General features: G+C 44.0%; 1 protein-coding gene across 4 annotated transcripts in view; it reads right to left on the bottom strand.

The window, feature by feature from the left end:
* Positions 1 to 14,230, bottom strand: part of LOC118785476 (protein FAM126B-like) — a 50,288-nt gene extending 36,058 nt beyond the window's left edge. For 3 of the 4 annotated variants that reach the window (XM_036540148.1, XM_036540152.1, XM_036540151.1), the window contains exon 1: positions 13,897 to 14,230. The gene's annotated coding sequence lies outside the window, so the exon portion shown is untranslated. Of the gene's footprint in view, positions 1 to 8,851; positions 8,906 to 13,896 lie in introns of those variants that run through there. The other variant, XM_036540149.1, reaches the window with a different exon arrangement.
* Positions 14,231 to 15,120: the final 890 nt, after the last annotated feature.

Here is a 15,120-nt window from a genome sequence, read left to right as displayed (position 1 = left end):
ACAGACTTTTTGTATGCCTGTGATCATTAGGCATTAACTGGCAATGTTTAGAAGAAAAGCTTAGGGTTTTTTTTATTTTTCTGAGACACCCAAAGGCATATAAAGGAAAGCACGAGTCCACACTGAAACGCTGATGGCTTCCCGTCAGCAACGTCTCCTCACAGTGGCTCCAGCTGAACTTTACCCCCTGTCTGCTGTTTCGTTTGACTCATCGTTTGGAAGCTGGCAGGAAACCGCAGCTCGGCTTTGCTGAACTTGTGATGTTCCGTGCTGTTCTTCCTGCGCCAGCGACCTATGACCTCGCGGCCCGCTCCCTTCACTCAGCCGTGAAGCTCGGTGACGGGAGGTGGTACGGAAAGCAGAGCGTGCTCCCAAGATGCACTTCAGCACCAGAGCCAGCAGCGTTAGCATTGCAGAAATGCCACCTCTGCTCAATAACAGGAAATATCACTTCCAAGCTTCTTGGCTTCTCCTCATCAACACAATGTTTTATTGAATGTGAACTCCGGTCAAAAGTTAAACTTTTATGTTTTGTTATTAGTAGCAAGTACATTTATGCATGATAGGGGATACTAAATCATGTCTTGTAGGCCTCAAACCCAATTCTCCTCCTCCTCCCAGCTGAGAAGGCAAATGGGCCTCTATCACCCATAACTTTATTAGACTGAAGGGAGAAATACAAACATCTGTTTAAAAAGCTAAATTCTCCACGGATTACTCACTGATCATTTAAAGACACAATGAGTCACACAGAAAAACATCCGATAAATATCAATGTGTGGTTTGTACACCAGCAACGATTTCACTGTGTAGACTTATGTTTCAGGCAAATCCCTAACAATCATCAGATCACTAGTGAGCTAAAGGGCATTACTGCTGGTGGCCAGGTGCCAGCTTCAGCTGATAGGAGTGTCATGCCATTTCCCAAAGAATACAGCTACGACATCAGAGTGTCATTAGTGGGAAGGAAAAAGGCATGTGAAACAACAAGGAAGGAATTTTAGTGTCTACACTGCGTGACAAAAGCTATTACCATAAGACACACATCAAAATAACTCAGTGTTACCGAGTCAACCGAAACTATTCAGATTAGGTTCAGCGTACACCATCTAATGAACAAATTTGATTGAAGCCCAGTTCTAATGCAGTGTGCAAGGCATACTAATTACACACACATAAACACACACACACACACATACAGAGACATATACATATCGGCATACAGTATGTATAAATAGATAGATACATATTATATAAAAAAAAAATTATATATTACATATTATAGAAACACACATAAGGTAGTCAGAGTCACAGGCAGTTGCACTCTGGGAACTATGTTACTACAGGGCGCTGAAACAGGAACATGTAACATATCCTCTTATCCTGATCACATGCAGCCTGAATCACTCTACAAACAGCAAACAGGGGAGAAGCCAAGAGCCTGATCCAGCCTCAACTCTGAACTCCCATCACCTCGGCCAGTCAGTCAGTCAAACGGAGCAAAACAGCACCGAGTCCAGCACAAACGCTGCCAGGTGAGTGAATTCGGCAGCAGGAGATCTGGACCAATCCCGCTAAAGCTTGTGTATGAGTACAGTTGGGAGGTGTAAAACACCTGTACAAGGCCACAGTGTGGTGTAGTGGGAAATAGCAGGGCTTGTAACCAAGAGGTTGCAAGGTACTTAACCCACAATTGCCCCAGTAAAGACCCAGCTGTACAAATTCATAAAAATCTGACCCATGTTAGTCACTCTGGATAAGAGCATCCGCTAATTGACAATAATGTAGTATAATTGCTGTAATATAACGTAATTTAAGAGCTGTGAGCAGTCTTAAGTAGACCCAGGGTTCGGAGGGGGCATAGAGAGCCGTACAGAGGGCACAGTACAGACAGCTTTGCTTTGACCTTGATGTTTCACACAGGCGACACAGAGGAAGTGACCCTTAACTGCGAGTGCCACCTTTTCATCAGTCACTCACCCAAACCTGAGCCTCCAGGAGGAACCACCTCTTCCTCTTCGCAAACCACCATACATTCTGTGGTTAACTGCTGCTCAACAAAGAATTGGTGCCGCTAAGAAGTATCTAGGTTTACATCTCATTCGAACCATTCCCTTAAATGGTTATCACGAATGCTGACAAAAAAAAAAAAAAAAAAAAAGAACTTGCATTTTCTCTTTGCATGTAAACATGCACTCAAACCAGTCCGGCACACATGCCATGGGAGGTAAGAGCAAAGAGGATAATGTTCAACCATTCTTTGACATTCAAACAGCGCGGGCTGAAAAAAAAAAAAAAAAACCCAAACTATTTGAATGAATGTTTTCTTTTCAGAATGCTCTTGCTGGAAATAACTCCACTGTTTCTCCAAGGATCCATTTTAACCTGAACCTTAATACAGTTACAAGTCTCCAGTTCTGCACTTAATTTAGGTTAAATTCACAGTAACAAATTGGAGCCAAGACCACAACCGTCAGTCTCAGCGAAGCAGGGAGAGAAAGCAACTGTTGGAACAGTTTAGTCTGCTAATGAGAATAAGGCTAACTAGTGTGCGATGGGGAAATGTAGCTGATGTAGTTGTAGATGCTGTGTATCCAGTAATAGAGCTTCCATCACACTGTCAAGGTACTGTTTTAGCAGCGTGTTTCGCTGCTTAGTGACACTAACAAACATCTCAGACACGGGCAGTCTTCCAGGAGCGTGTGCTTCCTCAACGAGAGCCCGAAAACAGGCTTCCAACTGTTTATCTCCATTCTGTCCTGAAAGTTTACAGCTCTCACGATACCCCAGCTCGTCTGGAGCTGGTGCGACTCCATTGGCTTTGGCTGCAATGCAAGTGACCTCTGTTCTCAGAGCACACGGGGAGCGTACACGCCCCTGTAAAGCTAGTGTGCGCGTGAGCAAACGCACAGTACCGACTGCTGTTCGCGGCAGCCGTCTACAAGCCAAAACAAGCAGAGAGGTTTGAACACTGTAGTGTAGACCGGGGCAGTCACCATGGCTAATCCAGGAACAGCTAATTAGAACTGTGGCCTCTGCTCTCTGCAAGGCCCTGTGGGTAGTAAACAGTAGTGGGACAGGAGGAGGGGTGGGGGGTGGGGGCTGGTGGTGGGGGGGAGCCCAGGGGCCTGCAACCCAGGCGAGTTTGGACCCTGCATGCAGCAGTGGCCTCATTCTGACCTTCACCCAGAGCATGGAGAGAGGTTCCCCATGGAAGAGACCCTGGCTATACCTGACAAGTGGAAAACTAGAGGTCATCACTAAAAACTCAGAAGAAAAAGAAAAAAAAAAAAAAACAAGACAACCTTTGCTCCAGTTTGAGGGGTGAAAGGTGAGAGGACACCATTCATCTTTGCAGGGGTGAGGCTTTGAGTGGGGAAGGAGGCGAGGACGGATGAGTAATCTTAGAAAATCAGGGGTGACATGTCACCTCACAACGGCCAGCGAGCACCCCAACACACAGGCGTGGTCAAAGGTCAGCCTCTCCACTCTCATGCACAGTTCATTGTTGTTGGGCAATGCTCTTTGACCCAGAAGCTACATTCCTCCATGTCTCTGAATACCATTCACCCATGTTGTTAAACCAGTCACTGAAGATCCTGTTTATCATTGTCGTCTAAAGAGGCAGCCACCTCAAGGTAGCGGCATCAGAAGGAGGCTGGGGATAGCAGTTAGTAACAACGGGTCAAACAACCAACATCGCCGCACTGATAAAGCTAAAGTAATTTAATGAGTGGTTTATTTCGCTGGGTCTTGAGAGCCTGTCCCCTGGGCACCCCGGGTGCTGCAGCACAGCCAACCCCTGTGATTATCCAGGGAAATGGAGGGTGCAGTGACATGGAAAATCCCGGAAAACGGATAATGGGAACAGCAGGGGTGCAGGCATACATCTCCCTACAGCTGGATCATTCCCCTGCCTTCACACACGTTTCATACATACAACACCTAACATACGTGTGAATAAATGCTACACATTAATTCTGTTTTTGCTATGTTGTCAGTAAGCATGTCTGTCATAATGTCTGTGTGTGCACGTGTGCGCGAGTATAGATACTACATATTATTTACACATAGCACAAGCACAATTAATGTCAGTAAGCACTTGTCATAATGTGTGCGAGTGTGTGTGTGTGTGTGTGAGCGAGAGAGAGAGAGCGAGTGAGCGGGTATATACGCTACACAACACTTACACGCTGCACAAATAGAATTACTGTTAACAAGAAAACAGAATCGTCGTAATCAGCTTGGGGAGCTGAGAGTCAACTCAGACGCTCCTGGATACAATGCTGTAAAGATTCCAAGGCTATTTCTGGAGGACAGGTCTAATAATAGAGGACGGCTTCTCGTTTTAGCCACAGGCCGATGAAGACGCTGAGGAACAGCCCGGCGAATCGGCGAGATTCCCGACCCCACAGCACAGGCTGCACTATGACAGGGTCCTTACGGGTACATGACTGAGCCCCTTGACCAAAGCGAGTGCACACTCATACAACTTCTGCTGCAAAACACAAGCTTCGCTTTAAAAAAAAACGCAATAGTGCAGCAATGGTCAAGTCTTCTACAAATTACATCCAAGTAGACATTTGACTTACTGAGAAATATAACTCCCCTACCATTGTGCATGCACTGCATGAAGACTTTGATCTGTGGGAGGGAATGTTTTGTGTGAACATTTAAGTGAGAAATTGGTGTGTGTATGTTTACGTGAGAGAGTGGATTGTGTGCGTTTATGTGTAAGAGTGGTGTGTGTCTACCCCCATTCACACTGCTGCTAAAGACACCTTATCTCTAGCTTTGCACCACTTTCAGAGCTGTGAAACAGAAGTAGCTGCAGCCTAGTTGGCACCAAGGGGGCTTTTTGGAGCCAGTATTCCTAGTATTCCCAAGGTGGTTAAAGCTGGATCAAGACTGAAACGGTGCAGTGTGAACTGAGCTGGAAAATATCCGGTGGTTATGTAATAAGCACACTAGTGTGTGAAGTGACAACTCACAAGCACCAATTGACACAGCCAATCAAAGAGCTCAGACGAAATTTCCTGCTCTGTTCCCTAAACCTGACTTTTTTGCCTAAGATGCGCTTGCAGTTCCTCTCAGTGATCCTTAAGGATACCACCAGGGGCCTCGGCACTTCCTGAGCCTGCACTGGAAAGATCACCTGGCAGCACGCTTAAGGGGAAAGGGAGGCAATGCAAAGGGCACACCACCATTATCACCCTCCAATCTGTCATACAACACTTTTCCACGCAGAAGACGTCACATGCAGTTGAAACCGCACTGGCTGGAACAGTACGAGCAGCAGCACACCGCCGATCCTTCAAAACATTTCCCAGAGTCAGTCTCTGAGCGTAGCGCAAAGCCATCTTTTCAAAGGTGGCAAATCAGTGGCTCGTTTGATGCCGTTTGATGTGAAAGGGAGCTTATTCATGTGTGTGCATGCCCTTTGTTTTTGCGAAACTATTTTTAGACCAATTTATCCCCCCCTGGCCGGATCACGGCCCCCTTGATTTCCAGAAATAATATTTCCTCTGGTCCCCGGGACAGACAGGATGGGGCTACGCCGTATTTATAGAGCTCCAGCTGGAAGACAGTTCCCCTAATTGATTTACCACAATAATTCCTCACAGCCATGTCTATAGCATTATTTGGCCCAACCACTACAAGTTCTAACGGAGCAAAACAGTTTTGTGGATTAGCCTAGCTGGATGGTTTCAGATTTCATCTCAACAGATCAATGCAAGCTATGAGCCAAAAACAAGGGCTGGATGGTACAAGATATGATTACACCTTCATGAATTGTTTTTAGAGGTTGTTTCTACATTGTTAACAAAGCACAGGGTAACTGCTCGATGAAGTTGTAAGACAGGCAGTGTTTTTTTATGTTACCAGCTACATAAAGAAAAGCTACATATAGACAACACTACCAACATGGCTGGCAAGCAAACCATTGCTGATAAGAGACAGGCCTTTGCCAGGGAAATGTAGCTGGAAGTGCTCAGAACTTCTTTTAGAACATAATTCAGCAAACTAGCTGTTACTGAAAAATTGAAATGGATTTAACAATTAAGTTTCTAATTGTCCTTTACAGCCATGCCAGGGATGGCTATTTTGTTTATCAGGATATTTGGAGATTCACTGGACACAAGATCGAGAATTAAAGTGCTCAGACCCACCAAGCCCAAGCACTGTATCAGCCTCCACTCCTTTCAGAGTAAATAATGATTCACTGCATAGTGATCTGCATTCACACTTTCAGGCAGGAAAATTATTAATATCAACTAGGCTAATTATCTGTTATTGTACACTAGGTTCCCAGGCTATGCCTCGTGAATATTGATGAGAAAAAATGAATTTTTATTCATTTTTTTATTAATCATCACACAGCTGAACACATATTCAAGTACTCGATCAGCGGCGTCAAGGACCAGCACTGGAATGATTGAACACTCAGTCTCATCCCTAACCCTGAGCAGGGGAAAATAGAACATCACCTGCGGATCATTTTTTTTTTTGGATTAAAATGGCCTTCTCGATCACATAGCCATGGCAACCTCTGATCACAGCACTGACTAAGCAGGCCCAGGACGCTGTACTGTGTTTTTAAAACAATGCTGGGCCCTTTAGCCGACTGGTTGCCTTGAGTTAATGGTGTATTTGGGAACTAAGCAGGATCAAATGCCACAGATCAGGGGTGCTGCCCAATCCTGAAGACCTGGAGAGCGCTCTATGAACATGCAGTCGAGAGAGGCTGACGACTGCGGAAAACCAGGGAGTAACAGGGTCCTCGGCTCTCTTCCTAAATTTCCCCCGAAGTCTGAATGACTGGAGTCTTAACGACCACTGCTTTGCATAGGACTAACGGAAATGACACCCCAGACCCTCCAATCTGCTCAGTCAAAAGGCATTTATGCTGCTGATGATGATGGTGATGATGATGCTGCTGCGTTCATAAACTGCAGTGCAACTGCCTGATACATACTGACAGGGCATTAAAAGATTGCCGCTTTCTTAATGTCACTACATATACTTACAGGTACAGCCTGTTGCCCTCTGTTCAATTGGTTGGCCTGGAACCAGAATTCAGACAAAGATGCAAACCAGGTCAAGGATTCAGCCTCCTACTGAACAGTATGGTAACCTATGGGCTTCAGCCTCAAGTTTTTTACTTTACTTCTCTAGTACACATGCAACTATTAAAGTTTTGGTCTATATGCTGCAAATTAAATATGATTTCCAACCTCTCCAGCATCAGCGCCCAAATTGAATTCTTCCACTTCTCTAATGAGATTCCAAGCATGGCATTCTTCTGATCAAGAGTGTTACTTGTGCTAATCTCAGCCCAAGAGCCCTGGCCGAAGAAATCAATACTGCAAAGATTTCCTCAGAGGTACTCTGCACCCGGCACACAAGTTCCTCTGAACCAGCACATTTTCCAGCCTCTAGAGAAATTAATTGATATTGGCCTGGTGTTTTTGATTTAATTTATCGCTGGCAACCTCCACCCCCCATTACACACAGACAAACACCCACACACCAGACCAGCTACTGCCACTGAGTCCTCCATTTTAAAGATGTATAAAGATGACTGACAATGCACAATGCACAGGAATGTCATCCCACATCAATGAGCAGAACCCAGAAACATACCCCCCCCCCCATCTCTCTTCATTAGACAATACCAGTTCTAACAGCCAGCTTATTCATACCACACACCCGTGGTGTTGCCAGGCACAGTGAGAAACACAAACTTTAAAGTCAAGTGAACAAGGTACAAGGTGAATCTTGGGACAATACCTGCTAGTTTAGTGATAGGTTCAAGGGTTCAGCCAACTTTTAAGGAACAAGGTCTTCCAAGGATATCATCATTCATCCTCTGCTTTTAAAATACAGTGCACATTAAATTAATATTGTTTCCACAATATTTAATGTTTCCACATTAAATTAATATTGTTTCCCCTTCCTTTAATCTGTCTAACTTTTTTGGAGTACAGTGCCCTATCTTGAGTGCCCAACTTTAAACGGAAATGATTCCAGTCTCCAAATCCACATCGACACTGTAAATTAAAACAAAAGGCAGATTACACAACTATGTGTCTAAAAACACATTTACAGGTCGTTAAATAATAAATGACAGAGTGCATCCACGGTTGGTCAGAACTGATGGTTATTCATTTGATGTTCTTCACCGAGAGAACATCATTTTCTTGTGTAACTAAAAAGTGTAAAACCAATGAATGCAACTCAAGGCAGCTTTACATGAAAATCTTCCTGAGCACAATCCTTCCACACATGCTAAGTTCTCAAGTGAAACTCTTAACCCTGTAGAATGGGTTTACTGCAGAACTGTGCTGTGCATTGTTTGACATGGCAGATTACCTAGTTCTCAGGGGTCCAGAACCAATCACCATGATTCAAAACAAGGGAACCTCTGTTCACTGATGTTTGTCATCAGTTTTCCTTAGAGGGACTCAGAGGGCCTTACGCAAGCCTGCAATATTAAATACCTAAAGTGCCACTTCAGAGAAAACAAAACATTGAATTTTAATGACCTAAGGATTGAAAAACATTGTGGAAAGCAAATATCACAAATAGTTGAGCACTTAAAAACGCTCCCACACAGCTTTCACACTTTGTGTGAAACGCCATAAAATGAAATGGCTTGATCAATATAGGGCCGATTTCATTACTTTCCCTTTTATGAGTAGCACGCCTACCATGAAAGTGTCTGTTGAAAACTCTTTCCTCTTGTCCTGAGCAGACAGGTTCCTTAACCTCTTTCCCCTCCTTTGACACACATTCACCTCCCTTGGCTCCTGTATGACAGGTTAAGGTGACTTACCATGTGACCACTTACCATGTGACAGCTTTCGGCCAGAATGGAGGAAAAGAGGGAATAAAAATAAGTTGTGCCGCATTTCACGGACTGTGTTCGTTTTTACAAGACAGAGGAATGCGCGTTTTCTTAGACAGTATTAAACATTCAGGTTTCATTTCAATTTGGCGTCACTTTTAAGCTCGGGCAGGCAGACAGAGCTCCCCGCTCGCCGTAAGCAAAAAATTTGACAACGCTGAAGTCACTTGTCGGAGTGCCCTTGCAGTGCCTAATTCCTGATTGGTCAGCTGGGGACGGAATTTTGCCCCCTGTTGAAACGAGGTTCTTGCTGGCTGGACATTAACTAAGAGGACAAACAGGAAGGCCGGGGAGAAGGGTGGGTGGAGGCAACCCAGCACTTCCCTCTGTATGGTGGTGACAGGCACAAGGGCCCCCACTCCTTCCCCTCAGATAAGAGGATTCGACGCATTCACTCCCAGACAATCAATTAAGTGTATACAGCACTCTAAGTACAGAATTAACAGCGAACGACTAAAATAGATGTTGCTAAAAAGGACTTACACAACACGGCCAGAGCCATCTAAACTGAGTACACGTGATTGTGTGCATGTCTTCATTAGTAGTACTTCTAGTTTTACTACTAATAATCATCTATTGCCAGACATCCTTGTGCATAGCATTTTACATTTTATTTTTGATTTCTACAAATGCATATTTACCCAAGAAGACATGGTCACGTAGCTACCTTGCTGAAGAATACAATGCCCATGTACCACCTGGGACCTGAACCAGTCACATCTGGTTTTAAGTAGAGCTGGGTATCAAAAGTTCCCTACTGTCATAACTGGGAAAACATTGTGGTAGACAATATTAACATTGTTGGCAGGGGACATGTAATGGTAAACTCTGCCATAGGATGACACATTTCACTATTTACAGTGAGGCTACAATAAGCTGCAATAATAATTGAAGAATTCTGCCTTATTTGCAATGGTCTGGGGGCTTCTCCCACTCCCATATCAAACAGAGGAGGATGGGAAACCAGCACGTGACAATGTTGGTTTGTCATCAACTAATATCAACTGGCTCTCCCCTTTCATTAAGCTTAAAGCCTAACAGTTGTCAAATGGCCATAGCTGTAAGATCATTCTTTCCACTGCCAATCCCTTCTATACACAGTCTTATCTAATCAGGGTCACGCTCAACACCCCAACTCCCCCCCCCCCAGGCATCTGATCTCAACTTCATGTATAGTTCTTCCCTCACTAACCTCAGCTACTGAATGTGGTGCCAGAGAAGGTGTGATGTACTCACCTGTGCCAACTAGACAACTTAAATAAAATGAATGGTCTTTTCACCATTAACTCAGCATCATCTTGCAACCAACGCATGACTGATTGCACATCGCTGGTCATAAATACACATTTAATTATTCGCGAAAGCATATTTTAATACCACAATTACAAAAACACTACCATCAACATCTTCAAATATCAAAATATCTGACATTCCAGTCATCAACCCAACTGTAGTTGTAAGCCTGCTTCATTAAGCGCACAGTCCGTAGATGTGTCACATAGACTGGTGTTCATGCACTGTCTCACATAAACTGCTTACTGAGACAAGACAGAATGTGTGGGCCGCTCAGCCGAAAATGTTCTGTGTGTGACAGCATTCCTGCGCTATCTTAGATTCAGAATGCCTTCATAATTGTGACTCTGTCAACCAAACAAAGGAGTAGGTGGGAACAGGCAAAAATGTTTTGAGACCCAAAACAACCCACATTCCTCTGGATGGTTCTTTCGCAGTGTTGATTAAATAGTTGGGAGTGTGATATGAATCTACTCAACGTGATCTATCAGAAAATCTTACATGCATCTCCCCTGCAAAAAAGAAAAGAAGAATCCCTGAAGAACAGAGAGTAAGTTACACGTGAGATACTCTTGCATGCCCAAACAAAGCCTTATCCATCCAAGCCACTCAAAAATAACTAGTTTTGGACTATGTAGCACTTCTGTAAAATGTCCTACCACTGTAAGGGAGCCATCGCTGTGTTTTTTTTTTTTGTTTTGTTTTGTTATGTGCAATTGCCACTCAGTAGGTGGGTTGAAGGTTACGTTTTAATCTGAGCGTTGGCTTTAGTAAATAAATCTGCCGCAAATGCCCTTCTCAGCCCTGATCCTGCTAATTACTGGTGGTGAACGAAATCCACTGAAGTTAAAACAACAATAACAAAACAGCAGCAGTGTAGCGCAGTGGTAAGGAGAGGACTCAAAACTGAAAGGTTGCTGGTTCGACTCCCTGCTGGGGCATACCGGGTAAACTACATATAAAACTTCTCCAATTCTACGGTTATACCACAAAATTGCATCATTAAACATCCAGCTGTATAAATGGATAACATGTAAAAATTGTAACCCATGTAAGTCCCTCTGGAAAAGGGCATTTGCTAAATGCCAATAATGTAATGTAATGTAAGACAAACAACACCAACAACTCTCTCCCAAGTCAAACGACAACTGCTCTGGACTGGCTGTTTCATGGTGAGAATAATTGGACTATGATGAAGGGCTGAAAACTCCAGTCTTCAGGGCTGGCAGACTAGCGAGTTTAACCGGTCTCTTCATAGCTCTCATACATAATGAAAAAGGAAAAGTGTATTATTACACTTATACACTGTTATACTTGTTAATGAAGGGGTATGGTAGAACAAAACCTCTTTTGGGATAAATATAGCAAAGAAGAGCCCAATGAGACAAGCAGTGTCTTACGGAATTCTGTAATTGTTTCCTTCATAGCTACCTGACTCAGGAGAGTGTTCAGAAGGAACAGTTTGCTGCAGGTTATCCACAGCTGTGGTTTGAAGGGTATTTATGGCTGTAAAACCAACTGGGGACAATTCATTTTGTTTAGTCCATTGATTGCTGTAGCTTGTGTCTAGCGACCACTTTGCAGATAACATGTATATCCTATAATGTACAAATGGCAATTAATTTTAAAGCCACGGTGCCTGTCGTCTGATGCTCCAATTACAGAAACCCTGTGCAACTCCAGCCAGTAAACATGATAGGCGTTTCAGTTAGGGTAAAGTAGGTCAGAGCCTGGCCTACCACCCAACCTAACAGCAAAGCGACGTGTTTATTCCTGCGATTCCTACCTCCTGACCCCTGATCGCCATCATTACACATTTTACTGCCGCTGTTGTCTGAGAGCTACCTGATGCCCCATTCCACTGGAGTCCAACAGGTGAGGTGCTATTGTTTTGTTAAAATACCACTAACCGTTGTTTACTAGGAATATGTCCTCTTATGAGGGGAGGCACAGCAATCAGAAGACATCCTGAAAGTCACACATTCACTACTTCATAGCAGCCCCCCCCGTAGACACCTGTGATATTCCTAAATCCAGTAGTCACTGCTTTCGTCATTTATTAAGGGACGTCACAATTAAAGTGAAATAAACAGCATGGCTCCCTTTCAATGACAAATTAGGCTCGTAGGTTTGTGACCAGTAATGAGCTTTGTCCGCTCCAGTCACAGCACGTTACTGCCACTTTCAAGCGACGTAACCAACCACTTTCACTCCAGTGTTGTTTACCACCTTTCATATTAAACCGCTCTATCGTTATCTTAACATTCCTCGAGAAGGTGATGGCTTTACATCTTCTGTCTTATGATACTAAAAGTCCAATGATTTTTTGCAACTAGATGTACATTGCGGCAGGAATGCGAACAGGTGTATGCCTAGCGTTGGCTCAACTAAAAAAAAATGATTATTAAGTCGCGTGGCGGGTTTCCTTGCCTCGTGCTTTTGGCAGCCGGAACGCGCCAGGAATATGCCGCAAGGCACGATCAGAATTTAATCTCGGGCGACCGACTCGCACAGGTCAGATTACTACCGAGCGATCTATCCGCTCTGATTTCTCCTCACAACGAAACAACAACGTGTTCTGTCCTCCATGCAAGCCCAGCTCACGCGTAAAACGACTTCAGCTGGACGTGCATTACCTTCTCAATGCACAGCAAACTGAAAATAAACTCACACACGCATTATAGTCAGATGTCTCGCCACATTCCGGGTTCTCAGAGTTGACAGCCCATCGTATGAAACACTGTAGTGGAGAGGTAGCTAGGTATTGTCATTCAGCGTACCGAGATCAGATACCATAACGTTAGAGGATTCAGTTCTCAGGTTCCTTCTCTCACGGTGCATTTTGCTGCGACGTGAAAGCGATTCATAACACCCAACGGTAACTAGGTACCATTTCATCTAATGTTACATGCTACACGTAACCAGTGCTGTAAATCTGGCACGCATTTAACTGTAGCCCATGAAACAGGAACACGGTATTAGCTAGCCAGCAATCACCACATTTGCATCACGTATTCACCTCCTTCCCCCGGCAGCTGGAAAGCTTGAATTGTTATTGGTTTATTGTTTCCTGAATATCACGCAAATAACAGCATTCGACGAGTAACCTTAGCGCAAGTTACATTGCCTACCTAGTAAACTAGTATTAGCTAGCTACATAGCAAGACTAGCTATCAAAGAGTCACGCCGTAGTGCAGTGTTAGCAAGATAGTTCGTACGCTATCGTTGGTGTTTTACTTAATCTACTTCAATTAGATAGATAGATAAGATGAGTAGCTACCACACTTAGCTCGCTGGAGCATGCATTTCAGATAGCTAACGAATCGGACTAGCAAATGACTACTCCATTCTACAGCTTCCAGAACATACAGCTAACGTTAGCCCGCTAGCTGCATATTAGACAGAAACTGACACGTTGCTAGCTGTTCGCATACACAAGGCGTGGGGTAACATGTAAACAGGTAGCTGGACAGCTAACGTTACTTAATAAAAATCATAACTGATCAACAACATAACGTTTAATGTTAAAACATGTCCATATAGCTAGCTATCGTTATAAGTAACCTAGCCAGCAAGAGAGCTATGTTATTAACGTTACCATGGATCTCGACCATAGGTGAGCAGTCCCACGTAGCTAGCTCCTGGCTAAAGTTAGAAAGACAGCTAGCCGGCTAGCTAGCCGACGCTTTACTTACCCGAAAGATACCCACGGACTAGCAGTTCTGCCGTAGCACTGGGCTCGCTGCAGAATTAGCACGCAAGCTAGCCTGGCCAGTTAGCCCGACCTGCTGCGAGAGACCAAAGTCCCGGCTTGCGGTGAGGAATGCAAGGGGTTGTGCGCTATGCGATCACCGCCCGTGTAATAACGAATTAAATCATGTGCCAGAACAACAGGAGAAACCACAACCGTCCGATCCCCGATGCATGAAAACCATCCGCATGTGTTCTTATTTCACGATTCCTCAGACGACAGACCGCGCTGATTGATTCCTGACCCTCCAATAACGTCTTCTCCTTCCTGCCCAGCTTGCTGATCCACCAACGTATACAGCCATTGGACTGTTTGGTAGACAGGCTCTAACGAGCCACTCAATTGGATAGGTGTACCGCTCGGTGACTCAAACGCTGGGGATTTGCGCTCTGAGATGACAGCGTGGTACTTTCAGGGAGGCTGTCATTATCACGATAACAGTGAATTTGGCCACATATCATTTAGCCCTTTGAAAGCAGTAACGTTTTAATTCGCCCAAAAGATTTTAGTAATCTAACAGTATGGTTGCATATGTTGATCGAATGTGTACATAACCAAAGCAAAGAGTTGTCAGGACGCTGCCGGTGAGGTTATATTAGTTAGCTAACGTCTTTCTCTGGGAATGCATGAGATACTGATAGTATGTTTTGCTTTGATAATGCTGAGCATGTTCGTATACGATTGCAAATTCTTAACAATGTAAATGTATTAAAAATATTGTTTTGTTTTCAATGCAGCGCCACACTGCAGAAATCCAAAAAAAAATTTTCTCTTGTATGTCAGCCTTCAAACATAGCTGCGCAATCACATAACGAGTCACATTACATTATTGTCATTTAGCAGACGCTCTTATCTAGAGCAAGTTACAGACAGCAAGCTGTCTACATGTATCTTGAAAGGTTTCTTACATGAAATTCAACATGGCGCTTCAAAGCGCATAGATGATCACTTCCTGAGAGACCCCAGTTCCCTATTACCCTTTATATAATAACATCGATGCATTGCTTGATAATTTCATTTACCAAAGTTATCGGGTTATGGAAATAATTACAGTAATTATGCACCTTTTCCACACGTTTATCGCCACATTTGGTCAGCACCACTACCGCCTCGCATCTTTCCTCTCTGCGACAAGCTGTCAATTTATACTTATGGGAATTTATTCGAG

The sequence above is a fragment of the Megalops cyprinoides genome, chromosome 11, assembly GCF_013368585.1.
Source record: "Megalops cyprinoides isolate fMegCyp1 chromosome 11, fMegCyp1.pri, whole genome shotgun sequence".
Lineage (NCBI taxonomy): Eukaryota > Metazoa > Chordata > Actinopteri > Elopiformes > Megalopidae > Megalops > Megalops cyprinoides.
The sequence above is the reverse complement of the archived record's forward strand: the minus strand, read 5'-3'. Positions and strand labels throughout refer to the sequence as shown.